Below are 14833 nucleotides of genomic sequence, written 5' to 3'. Positions count from 1 at the left end.
TAATCAACAAAATCATATTTGTGCAAATATAACTGTGTTAACACTCCAGCAACATTGAGATGCCTTCTAAAATGGCTTCATCTCACAAAGAAAAGAAATAACTTTCTAGCCTTTGTACTGTACTATGTAAACCATGCTATCAAAACTTACCTGTCTGAAACTCTGGGACCTAATAGAGTCAGATAACATGAATTTATTAGATTTTGATTAGATTAGAATTTTCATAGGTGCTCACATTAAAAATTGCAATTTATTTTCTTGGTGCTTTAATTTCTTAATTGCTGTGATAAGAAAACTTATTTTGCATTGAAATAACCATATGTAATTAAAATACACACTGCTGAACATAATTCACATGTATAATTAGATATCTCACTTTAGAATATACAAGGGGTACATATAAAATAATGTCAATTCTCTGGTCCTGGTGTGAAATTAGCCTCCATGTTGGATGTTATACTGCCTGAATATTGTGGTCTGTGGATTTATATTTGCTTATGAGTGTGGACATTTCTCAGTGGTGAAATATAGATTTCAGTAAGTGCTTTGAAATCATAGCACGTTATCTGTAGGAAGAGTATTTGGCTTTACCAATTCATTGCCCGACTATTGCATTTCTGTGTTTCTGTTGGAAAATGCACCCCTAATTGAGATGTGAGTGGTGAAAAGTACAACAAATATTAAAGTGCCTCTGTGTAGGCCTTGATTTATGCTTGAAAGATACAAAAATAAATATCAGAGCGTCCATTGCCAGAGTGTAGCTTATGATTAATAAATGGATGTTTTGTTTCAGAGGATGAATATTCAGGATTTCTGACTTAGGTTTCAGTTGCTTCAAGAGGTCTTGTGCACAGAGAAGGGCAGGAAGGGTACAGGCCTTTTTTTTTTAAGCATCTTTATTGGAGTATAATTGCTTTACAGTATTGTGTTGGTTTCTGCTGTATAACAAGGTGAATCAGCTATATGTATAAATATATCCCCATATTCCTTCCCTCTTGCGTCTCCCTCCCACCCCTCTAGGTGGTCACAAAGCACAGAGCTGATCTCCCTGTGTTATGCGGCTGCTTCCCACTAGCTATCTGTTTTACATTTGGTAGTGTATATATGTCCATGCCACTCTCACTTCATCCCAGCTTACCCTTGCCCCTCCCCGTGTCCTCAAGTCCATTCTCTACGTCTGCATGTTTATTCCTGTCCTGCTCCTAGGTTCATGAGAACCTTTTTTTTTTAGATTCCATATATATGTGTTAGCATACAGTATTTATTTTTCTCTTTCTGACTTACTTCACTTTGTATGACAGACTCTAGGTCCATCCACCTCACTACAAATAGCTCAATTTCGTTTCTTTTTATGGCTGCGTAATATTCCATTGTATATATGTGCCACATCTTCTTTATCCATTCATCTGATAATGGACATTTAGGTTGCTTCCATGTCCTGGCTCTTGTAAATAGCGCTGCAGTGAACATCGTGGTACATGACTCTTTTTGAATTATGGTTTTCTCTGGGTATATGCCCAGTAGTGGTATTGCTGGGTCGTATGGTAGTTCTATTTTTAGTTTTTTAAGGATACTGTTCCATACTGTTCTCCATAGTGGCTGTATCAATTTACATTCCCATCAACAGTGCAAGAGGGTTCCCTTTTCTCCACACCCTCTCCAGCATTTATTGTTTGTAGATTTTTTTGATGACAACAGGCCTTTTCTTAACTCCACACACCTAAGTCACTTCTCGCCCTATCAGAGAGGCTGGAACCCCATTCAGGTCAGTCGTTCCCAGGTATTCTGAGGAAAAAAGGAGGTGGCAGGACAGGGACCAGTATAAAACTTTCGTCGAAGATTATTTGTTGATTTAGGTTGCTCGTGGGTAAAGTTTGTTAGAACCGAGGTGCCATAAATACCGATGTAGTCTGTCCTTAAGCCTGAAACCTCCAACTCAGATCAGCTGTGAGCAACTGGCTCTCACATCAAAGGCTTTTCTTTTTGCTGGCACAGCAAAAGGTTTGAAGTTCTTGGAAGTTGGCAACACTGAGAAGCTGCACTCCCTGTGTCAGAAACAACCCCAGGAGAGAACCTTATGAATGGTGCTTGGTTTCCAACGCCATTCGCTAGAAGACAAAATGTCCTGACATGCATTTGCAATATGTTTTCTCTACTGTCTTAAAAAATTATATATCCAGGTTTTTTTTTTAACTGGGACCAGAGCCATCATGTAAAAAAAAATTCTTTTTTGACTGGCAAAATATATTGCATATTTTGTACGAGTCCAGAAAAACACTTATAGAATGTTACCTGTTCCAAAGTTTGTAGTCCCCAGTTGTGTGCTGAGCCTGGGCCGCATATTAGATATTAGATTATGTAGGGGCCCTCACAGTAGGTACCTAAAGGTTGCTGGATCGTTTCTCTTGCCCTCCTGCCTACCAAATTCTATGAATTCTACTGAATAAAAAATGGAATTTGTGGCAGATCCTGGTAGAGGCAATTATATTGCTATCGTGAGTATGACACTCAGTAACAAAGCAGTTCTTGGCACATGGTTCATTTACTTCTTTTCCCCCTCCCCTTTGAGAGCTGTGACAGAAAGCCAGCCCATTATTCCTTCCTGTCCCTCATCTGGCAAAGGCAAGTTTACGTCTAATAACCAAACTATTGGACTAAATAATAATTCCATTTCAACCCTTTAGGTCATTACCAAAAGCTGTCAAGCATCAGAAGTATTTCATCAGCCATTTCTTCTCACTATCTGTAGGTCCAAGATAATGAGACAAATGGGACTAGCTTATATTATTTCTTACTTGTTGAAAATTTCTGTTGCTCTTGGGAGTAAAAACTATTAAGTTCTGTAAAGTGTGATCAGAGAAAAGAAACTGAAATTAAAACTGAGCATTTGTTCCAGTGGGATTTTTTTTAAAATAAAAGCTGGCCACTTACTGAAAGCCCGACTTAGATTCCAAGGACAATAGCTTCGGGCATTAAAATAGAACTGTAAATATTTTCAATATGAACAAGATATCTGTAAAATCTGAAATCTTTGTGAAATTTTCTAGAGGAAAAACATCAGGCTAAATATCTGGGAAGTAGGCATTTTCAGCCCTTTTGCTGGTACATGGAAAGGATTAATTGGTATGAACAGCTTTGGGTATTCACCATATATATTGGTATAGTGCCATAGAACATTCTTCACCCAGTTACAAATCACAGTAGGGAAAGAATGAAAACTGCTAAATTGTTCTTTTATTGTTAAGACAGTACTTTCTGTTTCCTCTTTTTCTATAGTGTGAAAGAAACTCAGTGTTGGCCCTCTGTTTTATGGAAACTAAAAATAAAATTATACTAAGAAGAAGGGCAAAGGAGTGAGAAAAATTGTTCCTTTTTGAGGGAATTGTGGTCATTTGAAACATGACATAATGCTAGCTGTTTTTCATCAGCACGTTTTAAGCAAACACATTCTTAGCTCTGTTTTTGGTTTTGATCGTAAGTCCACTGTGAATTCATATATTGTGGGAAGAGTTAATGATGCTAAAAGAAGCCTGGTTGTTGCCAGGTGTGAGAAAGGGATTGGTTTTCTCAAGGAACCCTTATTCCATCAAGGGTGTTAAATTACTGTAGGTTACATTCTCGCAGCAGATTGGTGAGTCCCCAAGTGACAGTTTCCACTATTTTCCAGTTCCGTGGTGTGTCTGTATCTAATAGTTTTGCTTCTTGTTAAATTGTAGAACTCATATATTATGTTACCTTCCACAGAGAAGCTCACATGTACATTCCAGGTGAAATCTCATCACCGTAAATACATCACCACCAAACACCACAGAGTACATTTTCTAAGTCTTTAAATACATTTATTCAAAGTAAAATTGAACGCAGAGAAATTTCTGTTGCAAAAAAATGCTTTTCAGAATCTATTTTAATGGGATTTAAGTTGTCTTTATTAATGGCCTTGGGAATTACTTGTTTTAGAGTTCAAGGATAATTTTACCGCCAAATGGAAAATCCTGACTCTCACACAGATATAAATTGAACACGTGTTAGAGATTTTATTTATCTAATTATTAGTGAGAGAACCAGACAGATGTTACAACCTCTCACAGGAGAAGCACAAATTTATATGGAATAAAGGAATGTCATATGAATTTATAAATGTTAGCTGATGCTGGCTTTTTCTAATGGGAAGGAGAAATGAAGTTAATTGAATCACCATGGGACAGAATTTATTTGCATGTCTGTAGACAACACTTATTTTGCTTTGCTCTTAGTTATATAAAATTTAAGGAGTTATAAATAGTTCAAAGGCAGTGAAAGGCTAGCATCAGAGAACCTGGAAAGATGAGCTCTAAACCATGCATAGTTTTCCACTGGAGACTCTGGTAATCTGTTTTGCTTATCATTTCCTTACATTAGTTATGATCGACATAAATGAATATTCGTTGGAACCAGAGGAACTTGCTGAGAAGTAACACGCAGCCTTCCTTAGGTTTTTTCCTGAAAGGTCAAAGGTTATTTAATTCCTTTACAGACAAAAAGACTTCTTCATTCTATGTTATAAAAGATGTCAAGTTCATTCTTCAGGGGTATGATTTAAGATTTTGTAAGGTAAGATGCTAAGAATTTATGAACAGGATGATGAGTTTTTGTGAAACTAGATGATGCCGAGACACAGATGGAAGTCGCTAACTCTCTATAGGTGGGGCTGGAAAGAAAGTTGTTTCCTTTGTAATTACGAGAGGAGATGCACAAATCCTAGAGGCGGAGACACTGACAAAGTTTAAAATCTACGTGAGATAAACACTAAAAAATGAGCCAGTGAGGGACTTTAAGCTCCCTGGGGCCTAAATCAGTTTCCATTGGAAGGAACTGGCAGAGAAACCCATCAATATAGAGTTTTTAAAATAAATTTATTTATTTATTATTTAATTAAATTAATTAATTAATTTTGGGGGCTGCTTTGGGTCTTTGTTGCTGTGCACAGGCTTTTCTCTAGTTGCGGCGAGCGGGGGCTACTCTTCATTGTGGTGCGCGGGCTTCTCATTGTGGTGGCTTCTCTGGTTGCGGAGCACGGGCTCTAGGCGCGTGGACTTCAGTAGTTGTGGCACGTGGGCTCAGTAGTTATGGCTCTCGGGCTCTAGAGCGCAGGCTCAGTAGTTGTGGCGCACGGGCTTAGTTGCTCTGCAGCATGTGGGATCCTCCTGGACCAGGGCTTGAACCCGTGTCGCCTGTATTGGCAGGCGGATCCTTAACCACAGCGCCACCACGGAAGCCCGAATACAGTTTTAAAGATGATTTATTGTGATTTCCCTTGTGTGTTAATTAGTTCCATCTGTCTATTTATTTTGATAAAATCACTTAGAAAAATTTAGAAGTGTTTGTGTGCTTAAATATTATAAAAGGCATTGTGCTCCTATGGGTAAGGGTTGTCGAGAGTAGATGATTAACAAACGGTTCAGGCTATTGATTCCTTAAGTCTGTCTTAGAAAAAAAGTACTAACTGAAGGAGGTGGCTGGGCTACTCTTCTGGAGACTCCAGAGCAAGCGTTGGCGTGGGACTGATTCCTGGGAGCACATCCTCATCTTCCAGGAGTCTGGAGTAAGTGCCTGTATAATCCTTTTCATCAACACACTTCAAGACCTCATGGGTTTTGAAGTTCATGTCAGCCACTGATAAAAGCAGCCATTTCCATAATGACTGGAAAAAATCTCTTAGGAAATGTTTCCATCAGGAAAGAATTGGGAGCCTACAGTCGGATGAAAGTAGGTCCAATGGTAGAAGTCAACTTTTTGTAGGTGTGAGTCCAGGATTCAGTTGGAAACCAAACTCTTTTTCAAGTGTTTGCTTTTAAGTTGGCACTGCTTTCCCTCACAACACTGGTTTCCCCACGTGTCTCTTTTTGTTGATTTATGTCAGAAAGAGCCTGTACGTGCTGTGTTCCCAACCTGGGATGGGCGAGTTCCTCCTCACTCTAAGAGAACTTTGTGGCCAGGAGACTCTCAGAGCTGATCAAATTCAAGGCCAAGTAAGTGAAAGCTGAAGAATGTACAAACATAGGAAAACAAAAATCATGGAAACTTGAAGAGAACAAGAGACTATAAGAGGTGCCACCGAAGTGAGGAAATCTGGTCAGACCTTGAGATCTGACTTGCAGCCAGGCTTGATGGGAATGTCTGTGAAATATTGGAGAATGCACTTGTCAGTTTTGCTGAATACAGCAAAAAATGTCTAAAGTATACAGTGGAAGTGCCAAAATCAAGATCCATAACGTTTTACATGATATATTTATATTGTGGTATCTGGCGCAAAATGTAGTCCACTTTGTTTTCTTTTGCTTCCACATCATATGGTAAAAGAAAGAGGGATAGGTTATTAAGTGGCTGGCATTCTTTTTTACAAACTCTGGGGTCTGTGGGTCAGCCGCTGCAGGTAAGGTCCAGCCTGTCTGGTTAAATGAGTGGATTGATTGTCGTGATGGGCCACTTGTGCCAGGAGGTGTACGTGGCATTAAGCTTCTGTACATTCTCTTTTGAAAATTTTCTTTACATGGCAATTGACCTGAGTTTTTATTGTGAGATGGAAGTCAAAAGGCATTGGCCAAACTTGCAAGTGTACTTTGGAACTTTAGAAAACAGAGCATTAATCTCTTTCTAGATTAGCCCCTACAAGCATATTGCAGTATTTGAGTGATTTCATCCTTATAAACAAAGGATCAGTTCAGCATATTCTTCATTGCCACAGCACATCCCCATGTATTGGTCAGACTCAGCGGAATAAAAAGTCTATCAGAATTTCATAGGTTCTAAATGTGAAATGAAGCCAGCTCTATTATGTTTGTTGTTTCAAGGCCCTGTGATCTTTTTAATTTTTTAAAATTTTTTGGCTGTGTTGGGTCTTTGTTGCTGCGCGTGTGCTTTCTGTAGTTGCGGCGAGCAGGGGCTACTCTTCGTTGGGGTGCGCGGGCTTCTCACTGCGGTGGCTTCTCTTGTGGAGCATGGGCTCTTGGTGCGTGGGCTCAGTAGCTGTGGCTCATGGGCTCTAGAGCACAGGCTTGGTAGTTGTGGCTCACGGGCTTAGCTGCTCCGCGGTATGTGGGATCTTTCTGAACCAGGGCTCGAACCTGTGTCCCCTGCATTGGCAGGCAGATTCTTAACCACTGTGCCACCAGGGAAGCCCCCTGTGATCTTTCATCAGTACTTTTTTGAATGAGGAAAGATAGAGGAAGCCATTGAGTATTGAGTTGTTAACATGACGTGATTTCCCTCCTAATACCCAGATGTAGTTCTGTCAGATCTTCAGACTTGCACAATCATGACCATCTCTACCAAGGATAAAAGTAATAGTTATCCAATAATGAATAAACCCTGAAAAGACAGGATAGTTAGTGTAAAAATATTGGAGGTCTTGGGAAAATTATTGCCTAACATATATTTAATCTTTTTTTTCAATGTTGGTACCTAATACCAGCCACTGTAGCTGATAGCATGATTTGGTCAACGTGTTTTTTTTTTTTTTTTTTTTTTCGCGGTACGCGGGCCTCTCACTGTTGTGGCCTCTCCCATTGTGGAGCACAGGCTCCGGACGCGCAGGCTCAGCAGCCATGGCTCACGGGCCTAGCTGCTCCACGGCATGTGGGATCTTCCCGGACCGGGGCACGAACCCGTGTCCCCTGCATCGGCAGACGGACTCTCAACCACTGTGCCACCAGGGAAGCCCGAGTTGGTCAACTTTTAAAGGTGATTTTAAAACTGTGACTGTATAGTCCTGAGCTTTCCCTATGACAGCATCCCCAAAGGACAAGTTAAATCTGGTTTAGGTGAAGAAAGGAAACGTTTTCAGATATAAATGAAGCTCATAAATTTTGGAATTATTCAAAGCAAAAAATAAGCATGATGATTCCTAATAGTGGACAGTGCCACACTGGCTGGTACTGCTGAAGAGGAATTACTCACATGGGAGAGAACCAGGAGGAACTTAGTTCTGAGCACAGACCTTGTCAAGTAGGACAGGATCACATGCTGGTGATCTGTTAATCTTTGAATGGCTTTTTGCACAAGCATGTTCCTTCCTGAGCTGAGATCCCCATTTCTCCCAAAAGGAGAGAGGACAGTAATAATACATTTTGGACCTGCCATGTTGAAACTGAAGAGTGAGAAGTTGTTTACTGGGTGGCTGGAACCGTAGGGAGGCCAAAGCTGGGAAACCAGAACTGGAAAGCGTCAGGGTGTTGGGAGAAGTTAAAGCTGCGTGAGGAGATGGATTATCCAGGCAAAAGACACAGACAGTTGCCAAAGGGGATACCCTGGGAGCAGAGGCAGAGAAGGCAGGAAAAGAGGCTGAGGAGAAATACCAAGCGAAGACTCAGTCATCAAACTGCTGTAAGTTTAGCGATGTTTGGGGGTGCAGGTGTAGTAACACATACTAATGTTTACTAAGCATGTATTAGGAAATAGGTAATTTATCAAAACCATTTTATGAGTGAGGAAACAGAGTTCACATCAGCACAACCAGGACTCATACCGATTTTACTTTGATAATAACCATTTGCCCACCTTAAGCTTTTGAATGTTATTAGATAAATGATCAAACAAAGAGAGCTGGAAGTGACCACAGATTACCAGAAACACAATTCCATCAAGGATCCATGAGAATTTAGCTTACTTACCCAGAGACTTTAGACGTGATCAGCAGATGTGGAAAAAATCTAGTTTATGTGACTGTGGGGAAAATCTGTACTTGGAATGCTGTATCCTTTTCCGGACACCTTATTGGCAGAGAGAGCCATTAACTTGGAAGGGACTTGTAATTCGCTTGTGGATGAAAAAGCAAAAGAAATGCTTAAGGCAGTAAAAGCATACAGAAAGTGAAGAAGTGATACATGTGTATGTGCTGATGTAGCAGAAGGGCAAAAAGACCTGAGTAAGCATAAAACCCACTCCAGACTCAGGGAAGAGAAACAAAGCCTTGAAATTGATCCGTAATTCCCATTTTTTTTTTGGTTCCAGGTAGGGTGTTTTCCACTTTCTTCCTAAAACAGGAAAACGAGTTGATTTTAAATTTTCTGCCTTGAATTTTCTTTAATCCTTGTTTGATGGAGATAAAAATATAAAATCACTGAACTGAAATTCAGGGACCCTGAGGAAACGAAAATGGAATAAAACTGGGCAAGTTCATTAGCCTGTCTGGGAATCATCAACAGATTATGTGAGAACAGACATTTCAGTAAATCCTTGCTGATCTAGAATAATCAATGGGCTATCTGTGCTATCTAGGGGAAAATTTCAATCCAAAAGCTATTACTAGAAGAAAGCTTTCTTTCCTTCTGGATTGCATTATCAAATTATGACCTAATGTTCTTGAGGAGACCAGTCCAGTGATTCGCTGTTATGTTTTCATAGGTATTATATGGTTTAAAATGTGTAAATTCGGCTTCTAAAGGATCTGCTGGTGTGTGAATAGCATTTCACTTGCCCACACATTTTTTTACATTCATTTACTTATTACACACCTTCTTCATTCCCAAAGTAAAGCCCAGCCTAGCTCAAAACTTTGATATTGTGAATGAGTGACAGCCACATGAATGAGGTTGCACGTAATAAACTCCCAGTGGGAATCCTGAAACATGTTCTTTGTCAAGGCCATGAGAATCCCCTTACTCTCTAAGATTGGAAAACTTACCTAAGCGGCAATTCTGGATAGGCCAGAGCACAAATGAAGCAATCTAACCTTTCTCCAACTAAAATCTTGGATTCTAAGATAACGAGTCAGAGGGGAAAAGACTTTTCTCCTGCTCTGAAAGGGTACTTCTAATGCTTCTGTACTTATTAATACTTATGTCAGAAAAGCTGGTGCCTGTACCATGTCTCCTCTTGAACTCTATCAAGAGAAAAAAGCTCCGTTAAAGTTTCATCAGTGGAAGCAGATGTTACAGAGAAGAGTAGGTCCGTTGAAAGCTGCCAGCCAATCCAACTCCCATGTCTTTTCCAGGAACACAATAAAGTTAGTCCACAGGGCACATGAAATCTTTCCAGTCCACAGTAACATTAGAGTGTGTGTGTTGCTGGATGCAGCCCGGAAGTACTCCCTTTTGGCTCAGTTATGAGTCAGCCTCACAGCCCCACTCCCCAAAGCTGCCTCCTGCTGGTTTGAAAATCTTGGTCATTTCTGGCTGGACAGTAGGACTGCTCTCCAGTTACATTGCTGTTTAGTGTCTGGTAGTTGCAGAGGTGGTCCGTGCTGCACTGTGTTCCAAGGAGACCAATCTGGGAACCAGATTAAGGCCAAATCTAGTCTTGGATGTCGGGCAGTGGGGTGGGAGTAGAGCGGGGTGGCAGGGGCACTGGCTGGCAGGACAGCTGGAACTTGCTGGAACTATACAGTAGAAGAATGACCCCATGTGTGTATTTTTAAACTTCATTGCTCCCCTTGAAATGGAGTAGGGAGAGTAATTGAGTGTTGGTGCAGGGAAATGTTGCAGGTCGGTAGCACATAATATGTTTGTTATGTAAATCATAATAAAATTTGGATCATCTCAGAGTTATCAGCTGAAGGTGCTAATAAGATATCTTCTTCAACAATAAAATCTCATAATTTTCAAAGCAATCCCCCCTTTCCTGCTCATATTTCATTAGGGAAGGGTTTTATACCGTTAGGCATATAAGTACCATGCCACATATTTTCTTTGATTTTTAATTTATTTGTCTTTGTCTTTTAGCAAGTATTCTCTGAAATACTGTTGGCCCAACTGTATATATGTGAACAGTTCTGAACTTGAGAATTCAGTAATTGTTATTTGTCTTTGGAAAATATTTTTGTGAATATTGGTGGCTTTTTGTTTTGAGGTTTTACCTTCATCATATACTTTACTTCATCAACAATATGCCATGGTTTATATTTTAGTAGCTAGGAAGCTGAGAGGATATTTAAGATTCGTCACCTAAACTCCTAAAAGTGGGCAGTAAAATAGGAAATATTAAATTAAGTGGTGTGCATTGGAGACTTGTACTGATTAGTATGAACATAGGAGAATTTTGGAAATAGGACTTGCAAAAACTTTCATGTTTCCGTGTCTTTCTTATATGTTCTTTCCAAGCTGTCTAAACTAGTGGTTAAGTTTTTAATTACAGTTGCAAAATGAAAATTCCTAAAATTTCCTGAGGACTCATTTATAATATTTAGCAGATATGACCTAGTTTAACTTTCAGAAGTCTAGCTTCAAACTCCTTTGCTGTATTTTCTAATTTATAAGTATCATTGAGAGACTCTGCTGTGAAAAATATACCTTGTAGAGATGTGATGAGTTTCTGCTAAATTTGCTGTCATTGATTTCCAGGTTTTAGGATTTCTCTTGTGGCCATAACGATCTAAGCTGATAGTTTGCCTTTTTTTTTTTTTGAGAGGAACAGTGAAGTGATGGCAAAGTGAATACATCTCATTTTAATTCTTGCCTTTCTCTTTTCAAGTGTTATCCTCTCACAAGCTGCGGAGAGCATCTGTCCTCACTAGGGAGTTAGCATGCTGCTATGCCGTACATTCCTAATACTCCTTAAAAGTGAGGGGAAACAAACAGATCAAGTGTCACATCACATGTAAAAGTTTTTCTAAAAAGCCAGGAATAAGAGCTTATCACATTGTTGTTTATCTTCTCTCGTTCTCGGGGTGTTGCTAACAGTCCAATAGAAGTTTCCCGTTGAAAGACAAATACTAGCATAATAAAGCGAATCAGAGACATTTTAATATAGTTTATATTAAAACCATAGTGAAAAAGAAGAGAAGTTGTTTGCACTTGTTGGCCCAATCCGGGCCAGGGAAATGCAGAGCTCACCCCAGTAGATGTGAGAAGGCTCTGGGGTTTCGGTTGCTTAAAGTCACTGCGCCAGCCGTGATGTGTCCTTGGTGCTGTTACAAAAACCAATGCTGTCAGCTTTAACGGAGGGATGCAAAGGTTCTACAGACCTGAATCCGTTATGCCGTCCCACTTACTATCATTTCCTCCTCACAACTCTGTGTGTGGGACACCTCCTTTGTTCCAGAGATTGAGGATTCAGAAAATTAAAGTTGCTTCTCTTAACGTCAGTTCCTAGCCGAACAAGCAGGGGCGACTGCCCCAAAATCTGTGCCAAAATCTGGAGGGCTGTGCTGGGTGATCCAAGGGGAGTGGGCTGTGCGGTGTAGAGGAGGAGGGGTAAGTGCTTAAGAGAGATCGGGAAGCAGATACCGGTCACTCTAGTGAAATCCAGAGTCATCTAACACCTGTATTCTAAGATGCAGTGAACAGTATGTTCTGCAGAGGATATAAAAAGGGGACACAGTGTGTCCCATCAGATCAAGGAGCCTGCAGACTTCACGAGAATGGTAGGTGTGTGGATGATAGCAGAGCCTGTGACAGGGCTCTTTGGGGATCAACGGTGATATGTATACTTCGTGCTGGAGGGACCTGATGAATAGTGAAATTTGGGTTGGCCTTAGGTGGTGCAGCTTGACCAGGTGGAGCTGAAAGGAGGAACAGTGCAGTGTCTGACGGCTTCAGGCACAGAGGCGTGGAGATGGGAGGTCGTGGGACATGCTGGTGTAATGGTGAGTGTCCAGGCTGGGCTGTAGTGCAGGTTATATACAGGGAAAGAAGGGAAGTGAAAAAGAATGGCTGGGTGTGGTCCCAGTCACGAGGGCTTTGGAGAGTACAGCCAACAGTCCATGCTTTTAATTCTGTAAGGTTGGAGAATCATTGGAGGTTTGTGATGAGAAAAGTGTTTTGAAGAGAATTATTTTAACAGCTAACTTCTGCTGTGTGAGAAAGTACACTTTCTGTCACTAAAAATGTGGCAGTCTTGATGACAGTTTGGGAGGCGTGTTCTACAGAGAAGGCATCCTGGGAGTAGGAAGTTTTAGAATCTGTGGTCACCTACACGGCTCGGACTTTGGTGTCATCTCCACTGCAACTGGGCTCTGTAAGATGTGCCCGGCCCAGTGGGGACCCTCAGTGAACCTTGATGAAAGACAGGAAGGAAGGCTAGAGGTCTGTTCCATTCCAGGTCTGAAGTTCTTTGATAGAATTCTAGGAGTTCTTCTGAAATAAGATTTCATGTCATCTGTTGAATGAAGATCTATTTCTGTAGCAGAATGATAAAAGGATTTTTACTCTAATAAAATATATAGGAGTTTTAAAGAAAGAGAACTTGATTCAGTTGTGTCTTCTTTCACAGACCTTCCATTCTTTGTTACTATTTTCTCCTGTGTCTCTTATGATAACTGAAAGAAAGTAATGCTGAACACAAACTTGGTGTCATCTTACTGGTTAGCATTCATGTGTTAAGTATTCCTGAAACTGTATTCTAAAACTTTACCAAAGCATATGTACACATTCTTTGAATGCAATTCCAGGTAGGTTCACAGGCCCCACAAGGGTAATCCATCGACCTCCCCTCCCTAATAAGAAACTCCGACTTTAGAATGAGGCCGTGGTTTACAGAAATCCCACTTCCGTAGATTTGAAGTTGGCACAAAAACAGATGCATGTATGTATTTAAAACAGTGGTTTTGGTGGAGGAACATGTAAACAAATGCCTTTAGAGGTAAAAGTTGTATAGAAGCCAAGGAAATACTAAAGAAAGTTTTAAGTGCTGCTGAGTCCACACATACTTCTCAAAGGTCTGATAAACTTGCAGCACATTTATCAAGGAACATCACGAGGTGCCAAGATACTTCCAGTAATGTACCGGAGTAAACATGACCATGTGGTGAAAATGCATTGGCAGAGCCGGTGGGCGGGGAGAGAGAGAGAGACAGAGACAGAGACAGAAATGGGGGTAGGGTGGGGAGAGAGAGGGAAGAGGAAAGAAAAAGAAAATAAAGAGAAAACTGTATTATGGTTCTACTGTAGTTGTAAAATTGACTTGGGTTGAACAATCAGAAGTCAGTCTTTTCAAAACAATGTCTGCGAAGATCTAAGGAATATGGCTTTTAACCTACGTAAGGCACGGAGCCCGCCCACTAAAAGTTAGTGCTTTTGTGGAGAAAGAGGCAGCCCAGGTACTGAATGCGGGGTTCTCCACCACCCCAGGACTTGGTGGGGCAGGTGTTCTATCAGTCTTGGTCTGAGGGGAAACAGAATGAACTCCAGATGCTTTAAATGAACTTGAATGAAGGAGCTACTTAGAGTAGACAGAGTCAAGGGTTAGGTGCCAAGGCACAGAAACTGGCAACAGCTGGAAGCCATGAGCGCCCAGGGGCTGAAGGGGCAAGGGGAGGACCGAGTAAGGCAGGAGCCCCGTGAGAAGGGGACCATGATGAGAGGCTGCTCAGCGCGGCCCTGGCCATGGAGCCAGGCAGCGACTGCCACAGGCGCTGGGTCAGCGTCCCAGGCGCGAAGCAGTGGGGAGGAGAGACAGAGCGCAGGCCCGGGCGGGGCAAGTGGAGCATATCCACGTCCCATTTCCAACTCTTTGACTTCTCTCCTGAGAAGACAAAGTGTTACTGCCATGCTGGTGAAACTCTTTGTCTGGAGGACACTGTCCTTTGAGGTTATTATTTACTTATATTAATGGGTGGTTTAATCACCCCTGAGAATGATGTGTCCTTGCTTGATGGAGGACATGGGAGAATTCTTTCAGGAAAGAGCACTATACTCCCACTACCAGGATTGCTTGTTTCCATTTATTTTGGAAACAATTGCTGAAGAAAAAGAGAGATGTGGCCATAATTGTTTGAAGGAATTCCATGTGTCGTTAGTGGTGGCCATAAACATATGGGCTTCGCCCGACTATCTGGATGCTGTTCCAGCTGTGTCTTTCAACTGCAGTCAACCCTCTCATCATATTCTTGCTTCAGTTTCACGGGGGAAGTCTGTGTTCA

At 41.1% G+C, this 14833-nt stretch overlaps 1 protein-coding gene and 1 long non-coding RNA gene across 2 annotated transcripts in view; one reads left to right on the top strand and one right to left on the bottom strand.

Annotated features, from left to right (window-relative positions):
- LOC132593625 (uncharacterized) overlaps nucleotides 1-14833 on the bottom strand; it is a 475128-nt gene that overhangs the window by 17235 nt on the left and 443060 nt on the right. The window lies entirely within an intron of this gene.
- Nucleotides 1-14833, top strand: part of BICC1 (BicC family RNA binding protein 1) — a 295894-nt gene that overhangs the window by 222439 nt on the left and 58622 nt on the right. The gene's annotated exons all lie outside the window — the stretch shown is intronic.

The sequence above is a fragment of the Globicephala melas genome, chromosome 16 (assembly GCF_963455315.2).
Source record: "Globicephala melas chromosome 16, mGloMel1.2, whole genome shotgun sequence".
NCBI lineage: Eukaryota > Metazoa > Chordata > Mammalia > Artiodactyla > Delphinidae > Globicephala > Globicephala melas.
This window is presented reverse-complemented; position numbering and strand designations above follow the sequence as displayed.